Genomic DNA, 16,040 nt, shown 5'->3' on the forward strand with positions numbered 1-16,040 from the left:
GCCTCAGTGGGGAAAAAAACAAACAAAAAAAACACCATCTCTGTATTGTGGCACGAGGGAATGGCTGGGCGAAGTGCAGCGGAAATTACATCAGCATACACAACTGCATTGGAGAAGGAGCGGGATGTACGCCACACCATATTCTGGGTGGACAACTGCAGTGCACAGAATAAGAACTGGTGCCTTCTATCCTCACTCGTCACTCTTGTGAACAGTGACACCATTTCACAGGAGGACATCACTCTAAAGTTTTTGAGAGGGACACACGTTCATGAGCGCAGACAGTTTCCATCATGGTGTCGAGCAGCAAATGAGGAGCCGTCCAGGTGGTGTGGTCTCGACTTGAGGACTTTCTGAGTGTTGTGGCAAGCTCCAACTCCAGGAAGGTGGAGGTTGTCGAATTGGAGAATGCCAATGTGCTAGATTGGAGGGATGGCCACTCCACCGTCAAGGTCAAGAAAGCGCAAGCACCAAAGCTTGGGGAGATGGTGGAGATACAGGTGCGGCGTGGCTCCAAGAGCATATTTTACAAATTATCCCATACGGAGAATGAATTTATGGAATTGGACTTCCTCATGAAGAAATTCTCGCTGAAGGTGCCCACTCTTTTGCGACCACAGAATAGAGGGGTTGAGGAGGTCAAGAAGAGAGACATCATCTGTAATCTTTGTCCTCTCATGCCACCAAACAGGAGAGTGTTCTGGTATTCCCTGCCTGTGAGCAATGTTGTGGAGGATGAGGAGTAATAACCATATGAAATGTGGTGTTCATCAATTATTTGTATTATTATTATTATTATTATCATCATTATCATTATTTTATTTATTTATTTATATATATACATACAATATATTATTAAATGTATGTTTACTAATTTGAAATATCTGTCCCATGTATTCATTTCATTCAGTACTTTGTGTTTATAAACCTACTGAAACAGATACTGCACCATATAAAATCATCAACTTGTTTATCATTATTATTATTATTATTAGTTATCATCATAAGAGTTTGAAAAGCCTTAGAAAGTCATAGATCCTCTTTTGGCTATTATTAATTCCTCATTGTCATTAGGATATGTCCCCAAAACCTTCAAATTGGCTGTTATTAAGCCTCTCATTAAAAAACCACAACTTGACCCCAAAGATCTAGTTAATTACAGATCGATCTCAAATCTCCCTTTTCTGTCAAAGATACTAGAAAAGGTAGTATCCTCACAATTATATTCCTTCCTAGAGAAAAATGATATCTGTGAGGAATTCCAGTCAGGATTTAGATCGTATCATAGTACTGAGACTGCTCTCATTAGAGTTACAAATGACCTGCTTCTATCATCTGATCGTGGTTGTATCTCTTTATTAGTTCTACTGGATCTTAGCGCTGCGTTCGACACTATCGACCACAACATTCTTTTGAATAGACTAGAAAACTTTGTTGGCATTAGTGGAAGTGCCTTAGGATGGTTCAAATCGTACTTATGTGACCGCCATCAGTTCGTAGCAGTGAATGAAGAGGTATCATATCGATCACAAGTGCAGTATGGAGTACCTCATGGCTCAGTACTAGGGCCGTTACTTTTCACGCTTTACATGTTACCCTTGGGAGATATTATCAGGAGACATGGTGTTAGCTTTCACTGTTATGCTGATGATACTCAGCTCTATATTTCTTCGCGGCCCGGTGAAACACATCAAATTGAGAAACTAACGGAATGCATAGTCGATATAAAAAACTGGATGACGAGTAATTTTTTACTGCTAAATTATCGGACCTAAAAATCCCACATGTAATAACCTAGAACATTATCTAACACTTGATGGCTGCTCTGTCAATTCTTCTTCATCAGTCAGGAACCTAGGTGTGCTGTTTGATAGCAATCTTTCATTTGAAAGCCATGTTTCTAGCATCTGTAAAACTGCGTTTTTCCATCTAAAAAACGTATCTAAATTGTGACCTATGCTCTCAACGTCAAATGCAGAAATACTAATTCATGCGTTTATGACCTCAAGGTTAGACTATTGTAATGCTTTATTGGGTGGTTGTTCTGCACGCTTGATCAACAAACTACAGTTGGTCCAAAATGCAGCAGCTAGAGTCCTTACTAGAACCAGGAAGTATGACCATATTAGCCCGGTTCTGTCAACACTGCACTGGCTCCCTATCAAACATCGGATAGATTTTAAAATCTTGTTAACTACTTATAAAGCCCTGAATGGCTTCGTTCCTCAGTACTTGAGCGAGCTCTTATCGCATTATAGTCCTCCACGTCCACTGCGTTCTCAAAACTCTGGCCGTTTGATAATACCTAGAATATCAAAATCAACTGCGGGCGGCAGATCCTTTTCCTATTTAGCACCCAAACTCTGGAACAATCTACCTAACACTGTTCGGGAGGCAGAAACACTCTGTCAGTTTAAATCTAGATTAAAGACCCATCTCTTTAGCCTGGCTTACACATAACACACTAATACGCTTCTATTATTCAAATCCGTTAAAGGATTGTTAGGCTGCATTAATTAGATCAACCGGAACCGGGAACACTCCCCATAACACACGATGTACTCGTTACATTGTCAGTTGAATGGCATCTACGCTAATATTTATCAGTTTCTTTCCTATTCTGTTTCTAAGTCCGTATCCGATCAGATGGTGGATCAGCACCAAGAGATGATGTCTACAGCCCTGATCGTCAGCGGAGACCAGGACACCCGGATGACCCCCAGAGACATATCCCCAGTGAAGACCTTAACTAAAAATATAACAAAATAACTAAAAATATAATAAAATACCTAACTACATAATACTATTATTGTTAGAAATTGCAACAAAATAAAAATAGAAATATAAACTTTTGAACTGCGGGTTTCGTCTGGCCAGAGGAGAACTGGCCCCCCGACTGAGCCTGGTTTCTCCCAAGGTTTTTTTCTCCATTCTGTCTCAGAGGGAGTTTTGGTTCCTTGCTGCTGTCGCCTCTGGCTTGCTCAGTTGGGGACACTTAATTTCTAGCGATTATCGCCAATTTGATTGCACAGATACTAGACAATGAGCTAGACAATGACATCTCTGAATTCAATAATGAAATTCCTTTAACTGAAAATTTAGTGTTTAATCTTATAATTATACATTACTGACACTCTATCCTCTAATTTGATACTGTTAAGTGCTTTGACACAATCTGTATTGTTAAAAGCGCTATATAAATAAAGGTGACTTGACGACTTAATTTTGATATGTTGTACAATTGTTCTTTAATGTACAAAATTATTAATAACCTTGCACCTTCACCCTTGAAAAAACTTTTTTCTTCACATACTGAAAATATAAGACAAACAAGAGAGGTGATGAATGACCATCAAAGTTGAACAAAGTTGTCCACCGCTGCGGTGTTAGCGGATGAGTTTGAATTAACGCATAAAAGTGTGTTTTCTTCTATGCATGGTGGCAACAAAAACAGTCCTGCTTGTCTCTCTCCGTATACCGCACCGTCAAATTTAAAAATAGAACAGCCCAGAGAGAAGCGTGAGTGTTTTTATTGTCATAAGGTTGGCCATGTAATTGCAGATTGTGGGATGTTGAAGAAAAAACAACAGTATGCTTCTGGTGTACAGTCTGTAGGTTTGATTAAAACATTGTCTGTTCCTACTGATGCTGTTTATGAACCATTCATGTTTGAAGGCTTTGTGTCTTTTAGTGGCCAACCTGGTGATCAAATTGGAGTGCGAGTGTTGCGGGACACTGGGGCAGCACGCTCGGTCATACTTGGAGATGTTCTACCATTCTCAGAGGATTCTTATCTTGGTTCCAGCATTCTAGTACAAGGTATCAGTATGGAAGTAGTGAAGGTGCCATTGCATCGAGTATACTTACAGACTGAGTTAATTACAGGGTATGTGGATGTGGGCGTAAGACCAGCATTGCCTGTGCCTGGTGTTGAGTTTATTTTAGGTAACGACTTGGCTGGGGGCAAAGTGTTACCTGAGTTGGAAGTGTTGGATAGACCTGTTATCACTTCTGTTACAGAAGAATTGACTCGAGAGTATCCTGAGGCCTTTCTGGCTTGTGTGCTAACTCGTGCCCAGACAAGGAAGATGGGGACCGAGTTTACGTTAGATGATACATTCATGTGTACGGACGATGACGTTAGCAGTGCAGGAAAATGCAAGAGTCAGGAAGTAGGAAATGAAAAGGTCAGTAGTTCTCTTCCATCTTCATTACCTGTTAGTCGTGATCAGCTAGTTAAAGCAGGGTGATGTAACCTTAGCGAAGTGTTTTGATGCCGTGAACAGTTCTGAAGGGAATGCACTGTATTTTCTGGAGGATGGTTTGCTGATGCGGAAATGGAAGCCAAGAGTTGTTGATAACGAAGAATGTTCTACTGTTTGTCAGATAGTAGTTCCTACTGAGTATCGTTCGTATGTCCTTTCACTTGCTCATGATCATGTTATGTCAGGACACTTAGGTGTTGCAAAAACATATAATCGTGTTTTGCATCATTTTTTTTGGCCTAGGTTGAAAAAGGATGTTACAGCTTATTGCCGAACGTGCGCTACTTGTCAAGTTATGGGGAAACCAAACCAGGTTATTCCTCCTGCGCCTTTGGTTCCAATCCCTGTGATTGGTGAACCTTTCGAACATGTAATTGTGGATTGTGTTGGGCCACTGCCTAAAACAAAGACTGGCAATCAATTCTTGCTTACAGTAATGTGTGTAGCTACTCGTTATCCTGAAGCAGTGCCATTACGACAAATCACTTCAAGGGCAGTTGTTAAGGCTTTAGTTAAGTTCTTTTCTACCTTTGGGTTGCCTAAGATAATACAAACTGACCAGGGCACTAATTTTATGTCCAAGTTGTTTTCACAAACCTTTCGTTCATTAGGTGTCCAACATCGTGTGTCTAGCCCATACCATCCTGAAAGTCAGGGTGTGCTAGAAAGATTTCATCAGACGTTAAAATCTATGCTGAAGAAATACTGTTGGGAGACAGGAAATGAGTGGGATGAAGGGGTACCGTTTGTTTTGTTTGCTGTTCGTGAGATTCCTCAGGAGTCTCTGCGCTTTAGTCCGGCTGAGCTTGTATTTGGACATAGTGTCCGGGGGCCATTGAAGGTTCTTAAAGAACAAATGCTTGGGCTGGACGATAGTTTAAGTTCGAAGGGGAATGTTCTTGATTATGTAGTTCGTTTTCGGGAACGCGTGCAGGAGGCTTGCAGTCAAGCTAAAGATGCTCTGTCGAAAACTCAAATTCGCATGAAGCTACATTTTGATAAAGCAGCTGTGTCACGCTCATTTTCAGTGGGTGATAACGTTCTTGTGTTGTTGCCAGTTCCAGGGTCCGTGTTATCTGCCCGGTTTGCTGGTCCCTATGAAGTACTGGGGAAGAGAGGTGAGACCGATTACATCATCAAGACACCTGATCGTAAGAGGAATAAACATGTTTGTCACATCAATATGCTCAAAGCTTATAATTCTAGGGAGGAAGGGCTACCTCATTCTTCAGAGAGAAACATAGAACCTATTTCGTTGGCTGTTGTGAATGGCATGACAGTCTTGCCTCCTCCTAGTGATGTTGAATTTGATGAGGACGAGGTGAGGTTACAAGTCGACCCAATCCCATTTACTCGTTTGACTAATTCTGAAATCTTAACTGATCTTCCTAAGTTGTTGTGTTATATGACAGAAACTCAAAGAACAGAGTTAGTGACATTGATTTTGAGTTTTCCCCCACTCTTTGGAGATGTGCCAAAACAAACTCATGTGCTGTATCATGATATCGAAGTTTATAATGCAACTCCTATTAAACAACACCCATATCGTGTGAATACTGCTAAGAGAGATGCCATGAAGCAGGAGGTTGAATATTTGTTACGAGAAGGCTTTGCAAAACCCAGTATCAGTCTTTGGAGTTCTCCTTGTATTCTAGTTCCTAAGGCTGATGGAACTGTTCGATTCTGTACCGATTTTCGGAAGGTGAACTCTTTGACTGTCCCAGATTGTTTTCCATTGCCTAGAATAGATGATTGTATCGATAATGTGGGTTCTGCTAAATTCGTTAGCAAGTTAGACATGCTCAAGGGTTATTGGCAAGTGCCTTTGACTCCAAGGGCATCTGACATTTCTGCTTTTGTAACTCCCGATTCGTTCTTACAATATAATGTTATGGCTTTCGGGCTCAGAAATGCACCAGCTACCTTTCAAAGGTTAGTAAATACCGTGTTAGCAGGTGACCCCACCCAAACTTTAGTGCATACTTGGATGATCTGGTTATTTACACTTCTACCTGGTCTGAACATTTGTCTGTGTTGACTACAGTGTTCCAACGACTTGCTGATGCCGCATTAACTTTGAATTTAGCTAAATGTGAATTTGGCAAAGCTACGGTGAATTACTTGGGTAAACGAGTAGGGAAAGGCCAAGTTCGTCCCGTAGAGGCAAAAGTGTTTGCCATCAAAGAGTTCTCAGTGCCTAATACTCGTCGTGAGTTGAGGAGATTCTTAGGAATGGCAGGTTACTACAGAATTTTTTGTAAGAACTTTTCTTCTGTTGCGAAACCCTTGACAGATCTACTCAGTCCTTCCAGGCAATTTATTTGGTCAGTCGAGAGCCAAAGTGCTTTTGAAGCTATCAAACAGTTGCTTTGCAGTTCTCCAGTGTTGTCTGCTCCTAATTTTTCTCTTCATTTTAAACTAGAGGTGGATGCCAGCGCAGTTGGAGCCGGTGCTGTGTTACAAGAGGATGAGGAAGGTATTGATCATCCGATTTGCTGCTTCTCAAAGAAGTTTAATAAACATCAGTGTAATTATTCTACGATTGAGAAGGAAGCTTTGGCTTTGTTACTGGCGTTGCAGCATTTTGAGGTGTATGTTGGGTGCACTTCATATCCAGTAGTAGTATACACTGACCATAATCCTCTCACCTTCTTGTGCCAAATGTATAATCAGAATCAAAGGCTGATGCGATGGGCTTTAGTGGTTCAAAATTATAATATTGAAATCCGACACAAGAAGGGAGTAAATAATGTTGTCGCTGATGCTCTTTCTAGAGCATAACTGGTTGAGATTAAAATGTTGTTCTGGGTACAAACATTAATATGCATAATGTTTGATTTTAAGGGGTGGGGTGTTACAAGCCAGGGGTTTGTTTTGTTGTTTCCTCTTTTCCTTTGTTATTGGTTCTTTGCTGTCCTTTTAAATGTAGGGTTCGTGATTGGCTGGTGGAACTGACGTACTTGAACCAATCATGGACTGGGACTTGTGATTATAAGCTGCTCCGGTGACAGGAAGAGGAGGAGTTTTTGGAGACTTTGAACTTTTGTGCTGGTGGGCTTTGCCCTTGAGTGTTGCTAGCACTTTGTACCTTTATTGGTGTGGTTCGTTTGTTTGTTTTGAGTTGCTACTGAGTTTGTACCTACCTAAACACGCCGAAGACTTTTTCTTTTCTCTTTTGTTTTCAGTTATGTTAGAGGGTTGGGATCAGTTAGTGTTTGATTTTTGTTTTGGTTACTTTCTTTGATTTAGCACCGCTTGTGATCCTTCCCTTCTGTGGTTTGTTTCAGTTCATTTTTGTATAAATTGTATATAATACTACTTTTTTTCCTTGATTGTTTTTGCTTCTTCATTGGTACTTTACTGTAAATAAAGCGAACCATGTTAGTTACTCCAGTTGTTTGTCTCTGTGTTGCTCCGTAGTAGTTGATCTCAGGGAATTAAAGTAATGGCTATCCTTATTATGTTTGCTCTTTTCCATACCCCGAACCACTAGGGGGCGTAACAGGGGGTATTTTACATGTTATTACATTGATGTTTTTGTTACATAATGTGTTTTGGTACTCTCCTGCCCAGGGACAGCAGCTGAAATTTATCTCTGTAGCTAATTCTGGGGCAGTCTTTGTCCCTGTTAAATAAAGAATTAACTAAAAAAAAAAAGTGAAAGGGCAACCTATATTCAATATAACTAATAGTAACACTTTAGTTTGGGCATTAGATCTCACTATTAACTACTTGTTTATTATTAGCATGCATAGTACTAGCATTTTGGCTGTTTATTAGTACTCATAAAGCACATATTAATGCCTTATTTTGCATAAACATATTTTAGATGCCTTAATACAACCCATACCTAAACTTCACAACTACCTTACTAACTATTAATAATAAGGAGTTTATTGAGGCAAAAGTCATAGTTAATAGTTAGTTACTAGTGAGAATTGGTCCCCAAACTAAAGTGTGATAATAAATAATGTTTTCTTAGTAATTCATTAGTCTCTTTGGTTGTTAATTAGCCCCACAATTGTTCTGTTTCTTCCTGATTGTGTTCTCCTCTGCACTTAAGCCCTCTGTTTCCCTCAGTGCTCCATCTGGTATTGATTTGGGGATGTTGGTTTGTAGTTTTGTAGATTTAGATTACTCCTGGAATTTGCATTAAATACTCTTTTGGACTTTACACCTTTGTCGTGCACTTGATTGGACAGCCAACACTTTACAAAACCACAAGATGCATGTTTCTTAATATTAATTATTCATTTGTCCAGAAAATAAAAAGCCAATAAATTGATCAGCCATAGAAGTTCGGTGTCCATTTGTTCTTCATACACAATGCAGTCGACATCCCATGTGGGACCGGTTCACAAGAAATACTTTGGTTCCAACTGCATAAACCCACTTTTATTTATTATTAACTTCTCCATTTCTTCCATTTCACTTTGCAATTTCTGAAAAGCATCTTTAACCTTTTCCAACCTCCCACCATTGACTCTTATTTTCAAATTGATATTGTTTTGTAACTTCCACTCCTTCCATTAAGAGATAACTCTCTCCCAAAAAAGTGTATCATGCAATAATTATTTGATAAAATGCCAGTAATAGTGAGATCTAAAAGTTATTTTGTTGTTTTCATCAATTGGTGATCAGAGAACCCACTAGCAGCAGCTTCCATCACTCTATTATTAAAACTTCTGCTCTAATAAATCCTGCCCAGTCCATGTACTGTATATTGTTTTGTGTCATTATTTCTATTTCTCCATACATCACTCTTTAACCAGGTTAAACAATACCAGAGCTGACTTAAAGCGAGGCTCTTCTCCGCTTCTATCCAACTTAAAATCATCAGTGCAATTCCAATCTCCAGCCATCGCTATACACACATCTTTAACACACTGTAGTAAATACCTCTAAATCTATATCCCTTTTATATCAACAGTCAACTTGTCTGAAAAGAGTAGCAACTCCATTTGAACCAGGACTAAGAGCATATTTTCCAACCCATTCATTTGAGTTTCTTGTAACATCATTATATCAATTTTTCTAATTCTCATTTACTCTGCCAATCCTGCTCTTCTAGTTTGACCTCTCGCTCCATTTGTATTAAGAGAGCCTATTCTCATGACCCCCATATCAACAAATGAAGACAGGATAGCAAACACCAGACCAGTGTTCTTCTGTTCGATTTTTTATGGTGGTTGGAAAACAAGTAATAGGTGCATTCCTGCCACCTACTGGGCTGAGCTTTACAGTGTTACATGTTCTCTGTGTCTTGTCTAGGACTTTTATGTCACTTCCTGTTTCCCATGGTTGTTTGTAGTCAGTTTGTAGTCTGTTTGTTGATTAGTTTCCCAAAGTGTGCGATCTGATTGGGAGCAGCCTGCTTCTCCTTTTCACTAAACAAGTACACTTTCATGTATGCATGTAGACAATCTTCACAATACAGTTAATTTATATGAATATGTACTGTTTATTGGCTTGTACAAGAAACAAAGTTTGGGGCACTATAATGCACTTCACAAATGTGTTTTCCACCAATACATGCACTAGCTGATGTACAATTTGTGAACAGATGGGATAATTGAAGAATAAAAAGGTAGCAGTGAGAGAGCTGGAGACAGTGGGGGCTTCAGATGAGCAGTGAGAGAGAGAGAGAGAGAGAGAGAGAGAGAGAGAGAAAAGCACAGCCCTTGGAAACGCACCGGAAAACAGCAGAAACTTCAACAACAAGAGCAGCTCTCAGCCAACAAGAACCCCTCGTCCTCCAACAGAGCCCAGAGCAGCCGCCAGACCGCCATCACAACACAAGAGCTACGCAGCCGCAGTTCAACGACCACAAAACCCTGCAGCTGCTGAACTCAACCAGATAAGACGTCTGCTGAACACCGTCTGCTCCAGACTCATGATATAACTCACACATTTACATATACACGCACACACTTTACAGACAAACCTATTCATGAAGTCTCTTAAAATCAGTTGTTGGAATATACAGGGTCTGCACTCTTCTACTTCCGGTAACAAGTCTGCAGATCAAGACTTACTCGGCAGTGTAACAGATATGGACATTTGTATCTTTCATGAAACGTGGTGTCGCAGTAATGAGGCTTTACATTGTCCAATAGGATACAAAGAAATTGTTGTTCCTTCATTAAAAAATTCTAATATTAAATATGGCCGTGACTCAGGTGGAATACTTATTTGGCACAAAGACAATTTGAAGCACTTGATAAAAACTGTTAAAATTGAAAATTCATCTATTTGGCTTGAAGTGAAATCAGTCATATCACAGCATAATCTCTACCTCTGTGCGCTCTATATTCCACCTCACGACTCTCCCTATTACAACGAGCAAACCTTTCTACAGCTACAGACTGACATCTTACACTTTCAGTCAAGAGGACATATTCTCATATGTGGAGACTTAAATGCCAGGAGCGGAAGAGAAATTGATTATGTAAATATTGTAGATAATAATCACATATCCAACGACACCACATTTCATTCTTCATTAATTATCACACCAAGAAACAGCTATGATAGTTTAGTCAACACCAATGGAAAATAAGTGTTAAAACTGTGTAAAGGTTTAGGGCTATACATCATTAATGGCAGAACCAGAGGAGATCGTTAAGGCAGATTCACCTATTGCTCCAGATTAGGAGCCAGTGTAGTTGATTATTCAATTACAGACATTGACCCAAATTTTATTAATCCCTTTATAGTTAGACCTCAACTTCCCATTTCTGACCACTGCCAAACAGTCCTTTACCTGAATCAGTCATGTGACCGGGTCAGTGCTCCTCCCCTCAAACATGAAAAACTGTTCCCTTTAAAACCAAAACTCAGTTGGAACCAATCTAACGCTGAAAAATTCAAAGAAAACATGAGCAGCTCTGTTATACTAAACAAGTTCTGTTAAAACTATACAAACTCTGTTAAACAATAAAAAAGAATATGTTGTTTGATAATGAATGCAGTTGTCTCAGAAAAGACCTTCGACGACTTGCTAACAAAAAGCATAAAGAACCGGCCAATCAGACGCTACGGCTCGCCAACTCCAACTGTTTGAAATATTATAAAAAGCTCATTTGCAACAAAAGAGATCAATATTATGAAGCTAAAATTGATGAAATCGATGAATCAATAGACCAAAACAATTTCTGGAATCTCTTTAAAAAATGTGAAAGCCCCAAATCAAACACATTACTCCAGTGCGGCACAGTCTGGACTCTTACTTTAAAACTCTTTACCAAACACTTGAGCCAGACCTCAACCAGCCCCAAACAAAAACAAAGAGAAAACTAGAAGATTTAAAGAAAACAATAAAAATTACCAAAACCCATTGGGCATGATTATAACAACGTCAGAAATAACAGAGCACATTAAAAATCTCAAATTAAAGAAGGCAGCCCTTACATAATTCAAGCTCTGGCAAAATGATTCAGTCTGATCTTATCCTCTGGTGACTTCCCTGAGACCTGGTCTGAAGGACTGATCACTCCTATATATAAAAAAGGAGATAAATTCGATCCCAGTAATTACCGTGGTATTTGTGTGGGCGGTAACTAGAGGGTGACACGGGAGAGGTTTGAAAATCCCGTCCCGTTCCACTCCTGGAAGAATTACTCCCATTCCCTCCCACTCCTGTTTTTTTTTTTTTTTTTTTTTTTTGGTAGAAATCTGTCAGTTACAGTAAAAATATAGTACAGATCACAGCGTGCCCACCTTAGTTGAATAAAAACCCAAAATGTAGTTTTTTGTTGTTATATTGAACTGAAAGCCAGTTTATGCACAGTGTAGGCTACATTGCACACATTCAATTTTATGTAAATCATCCATGCTAACACACATTTTCTGTTTGAATTTTGTTTTTTCATTTGAAAGTAGACATTTCACTCTCTATATTTTTCAAAGACGGAGTTTCGAAGTTTCTCGCTCAGAGACCTAAAGCGCACCCTGATTGCTTTAAAGCGCAACGTTTCGTTGTTATTCTGAGTGTACACAAATAAACGAGTATTTACAGATTCGAAAGATGTATTAGGCTACTTTTATCTGTATGACCAAAAATTACGGAGATTTTAAGAGCAAGTAAAGGCTAGTTCACACTACAGGATTTTAAGCCCGATTTAAGCCCGATTTGCAAGTTACGAGCTCGCCGACAGGTCGGGCTGTAATCGGGGGGAAATCGGCGCTCTTCAGTCTTTATGTGTGAACTACTCAACGACGCATCAAAGACGCTCGCTGACTCGTCGCACAAACAAATATCTAGCATGCCAAATATCTGGACCAGTCGGCCGACTCGACGTCATGATGTCAGGTGTCTCGAGGAGCTACAGCCAATGAGAGAGCGCTGCAAGGTCAAGCAGCTGTAGCAGCAACATGGCGTCAAAAAAAGTGTGGACAGAAGAAATGGAAGAAAATTTAATTGAACTGTGGCAGGAGCACGAATGCCTGTATGATATTTCAACCGAGATGTACCACAACCGAGCTGAGAAGGAGAAGAGGTGGACAGAAATCGCGAATGCGCTTCAACAGCCAGGTGAGCCAACCTTATACAGTGTTTAAATTGGGCCGGGGACGTCCTGAGGTAAAAATTCAAAATGGAAAGTTTTTATATTTAAAATACAGTTAGTTAGGTAACATCTCATAACGTTTTCACCATTTCGACTGTTTAATAGTTCTATAAACAGTTCAATAAGCAAATACAATAATATTAGGTCACTTACATTTTAGGCGGAACCACAGTTTATCTCACAGCAAACAGTCGATTCTGATTGATCCGGTGTTTTGAACAAATCGGTTGAGTCAAAGTTTCATTAGTCCATACATAAACATCTGATGAATCTGCCGTTTAAATTAATGACTGACTTATTAAACGCTCACTACTGGCACCTACTGGCGTTTTAATTTAGTTGAAAAGTATCATTTCCACCATTTCTTCTTTGTATATTCAGAAAAACAAAAAACAAATCCCGCACACTATTTTTTCAGTTTGGAAAAATTCCTGATGAAGGTCATGCGACCCATACGTCGTTAATAAATATTTTGATATATATTTATATATTATTTTGATATAGATTTTTTTGCATAAATAGTGTGCGGGATTTGTTTTTTGTTTTTCAGTTTTTGACCTGGCTGGTCTTTGTTTCCTTAATTGAATTCTTTGTATATTCAAAGATATTTAAAAGAATCTCATAATATTATTTAATGCAGTTGTATTTTTCAGTGTAAATGATTTAATTTGATAATGTATAGACAATATTCCTTCAGAATAAATCATATTTGCACACACACACACAAATATATATATCCTGACTACCAGGAAAAAAAAAAAAAAAACAGTTTTGTGAATTTAGTATTTTGTCATGTCATTACCTTGTTTAAAACATAATTTACAGTTACAGTTGTAGTCAAGGTGTAGTAGAAGATAGTGTTGCTATATAATGGTATATTCCTTCCTTGTTCATATTCCTTAGCTTCTGATGGAGACAAGAAATATGCATCTAGGTTGAATAGTTATACCTGATTCATTTTGCATTCATTAATTATTCGTGTTTCCTGGAAATAGGGGCAGATAGCTGGTAGTTCCAAACAGGTTAAAAACTATTCTTGCTGGATTTTTGTGGCAACATGGTCTTCATTGTAGGGCTGCAGAAATAAAAGTTTATGTTTACATTGTATATGTGTGTGTACTGTGTAGTGTGTATATTTATTAAGTATATATAAATACACACACATACATGTATATATTAAGGAAAATACAGACATATAAAATACTGGAGTGCATAACAACTGACAACAAAGCATGTTCTTTCTTGTTTTTCTTCTTCAGTTGAGGATGTTAAGACCAGGGCAGTATCCCTGCGAACGCAGTATTGTAGGTTGCTGAAACCGAAACCAAGTGGGAGTGGCAACAAACCCATGACACCAAGGCAAAAGTGGCTCCTCAGAGTAATGGATTTTATCAAAACCTACATTGTTCACCGTCAATGTGAAACCACCGTAAGTTAGACAGTCTACACAACAGACCACAAATATGTAGTGCAGGGATAGGCAATGTTGGTCCTGAAGGGCCACTGTACTGCAGAGTTTAGCTCTAACCCTAATCAAACACACACAAGCTAAACAAGGTCTTCAGAATCCCTGATGTATTAATAACATGCACTGAATATTACAGTGCTGAAATTAGTTACACAAAATGTAAATGCAGATTAAAGTAACTCTTCCATAATCATAACAATATCATCTTTTTTTCAGCTTGGTGCATCATTCAGCGAGCAGGGTGATACAGAGGACCAGGATATGTCAGAATCAACACCTGACACACCATCAGCACCTGGCACCGGCTCCTCCCTTGAATCGTCAAATGAAGGAGAACCAACAGCTGTCGAAGAAACTGCTTCGACTGCCTCAACTGCTAGCAGTAAGGCAAAAAAGGTTTTGCGCACCAGGGAGGAGAAACGCAAGAGGATGTCAGAAACTGATATAGAGCTGCAGAAGCTTGAGGTTTTAAAGAAGTTGGCTGCAAAAGTGGATGCTGAACAAACTCCAGATGCATTAACCGCATTTGGGAACCAGGTGGCACTGGAAATGAGGTTGATTCAAGACCCTGGATACTTAGCCAGATTGAAAAGGAGCATAATGATTATGATCTACGACACTCAGGATGCTGAAAGGAACAGATCCTTGTCTTCAACTGCACAACCTACACCGTGTACGTTTCAACCCATCATTTCAGCTCCACCACCGGCACAGTCTCATCCTCATTACTCATCAGCTCGGAGTCCCCATCAAACCTTTTTGCAGACATTGCAAAATCATGACAACTATGAAATCCTGTGAATAGCTTGCAGTGTTACAGGATTTAGGGTTACTTGTTTTATGTAAATTAGTTTTTTTGATTTTCCTATTTCTGCACTGTTGCACGTAAACATTTGAAAATACAGTGCCAGTCAAAAGTTTGGACACATTTTCCTATTATCTTGGATGTGTGGATGTCCAAACTTTTGACTGTTACTGTATGTAACTGTTATTAAAGACTATATTGAGGATACAGTATTAGAAACACTGGTTGGGCTTTGCATAGTATGTGCAGGGTTTTTTATTGTTAAAATACTAGTGCTGTCAAATGGTTAATCGCATTCAAAACAAAAGTTTTTGTTTACATAATATATGTGTGTGTGTACTGTGTGTGTGTATATATATATATATATATATATATATATATATATATATATATATATATATATATATATATATACACACACATACAGTATATATTTTGAAAATATTGACATTTACTTCCATGTATATATTTATATTCATATAATTAATATATAAATATATAGTTAAGTAGAAGCACTGGTTGAACAATAAACAGTTGAAATCCAAATTACAAAAACAGTCTGTCTGTAAATTTTTGAAAGCTTGTCAATACATTCAATAGTTACAGTATGTCTTTACATTTTTGTGCAACAGGTGAATTATTTTTCATTCTTTCCATTCCTGCACTTTTGGCCTTGTAAACACATTAAAAAAAAAAAAAAAAAAAAAACAGGTAATGTCCAGAATATATACTTTTATTATACTTATTCAAGTGTGAAGGTGTAAAATCAATAACAGGTCAATAACGGAACCACAATAATAATGCTCTTTATTGAAATAGAACTTTTAACAAACACGCACAACAAATAGGATGTATTTACAGACAAAAACTTGGAATACATTGACATCTGTACTTTTCTAAATGTGTTGCTCCTGCCAAGAAACACTACCTGCTGG

The 16,040-nt window shown here is 38.6% G+C and overlaps 1 protein-coding gene across 2 annotated transcripts in view; it reads right to left on the bottom strand.

The window, feature by feature from the left end:
- The window catches only part of LOC131537544 (golgin subfamily A member 6-like protein 22), a 50,162-nt gene that overhangs the window by 15,030 nt on the left and 19,092 nt on the right, over positions 1-16,040 (bottom strand). The gene's annotated exons all lie outside the window — the stretch shown is intronic.

This window comes from Onychostoma macrolepis, chromosome 03 (assembly GCF_012432095.1).
Source record: "Onychostoma macrolepis isolate SWU-2019 chromosome 03, ASM1243209v1, whole genome shotgun sequence".
NCBI lineage: Eukaryota > Metazoa > Chordata > Actinopteri > Cypriniformes > Cyprinidae > Onychostoma > Onychostoma macrolepis.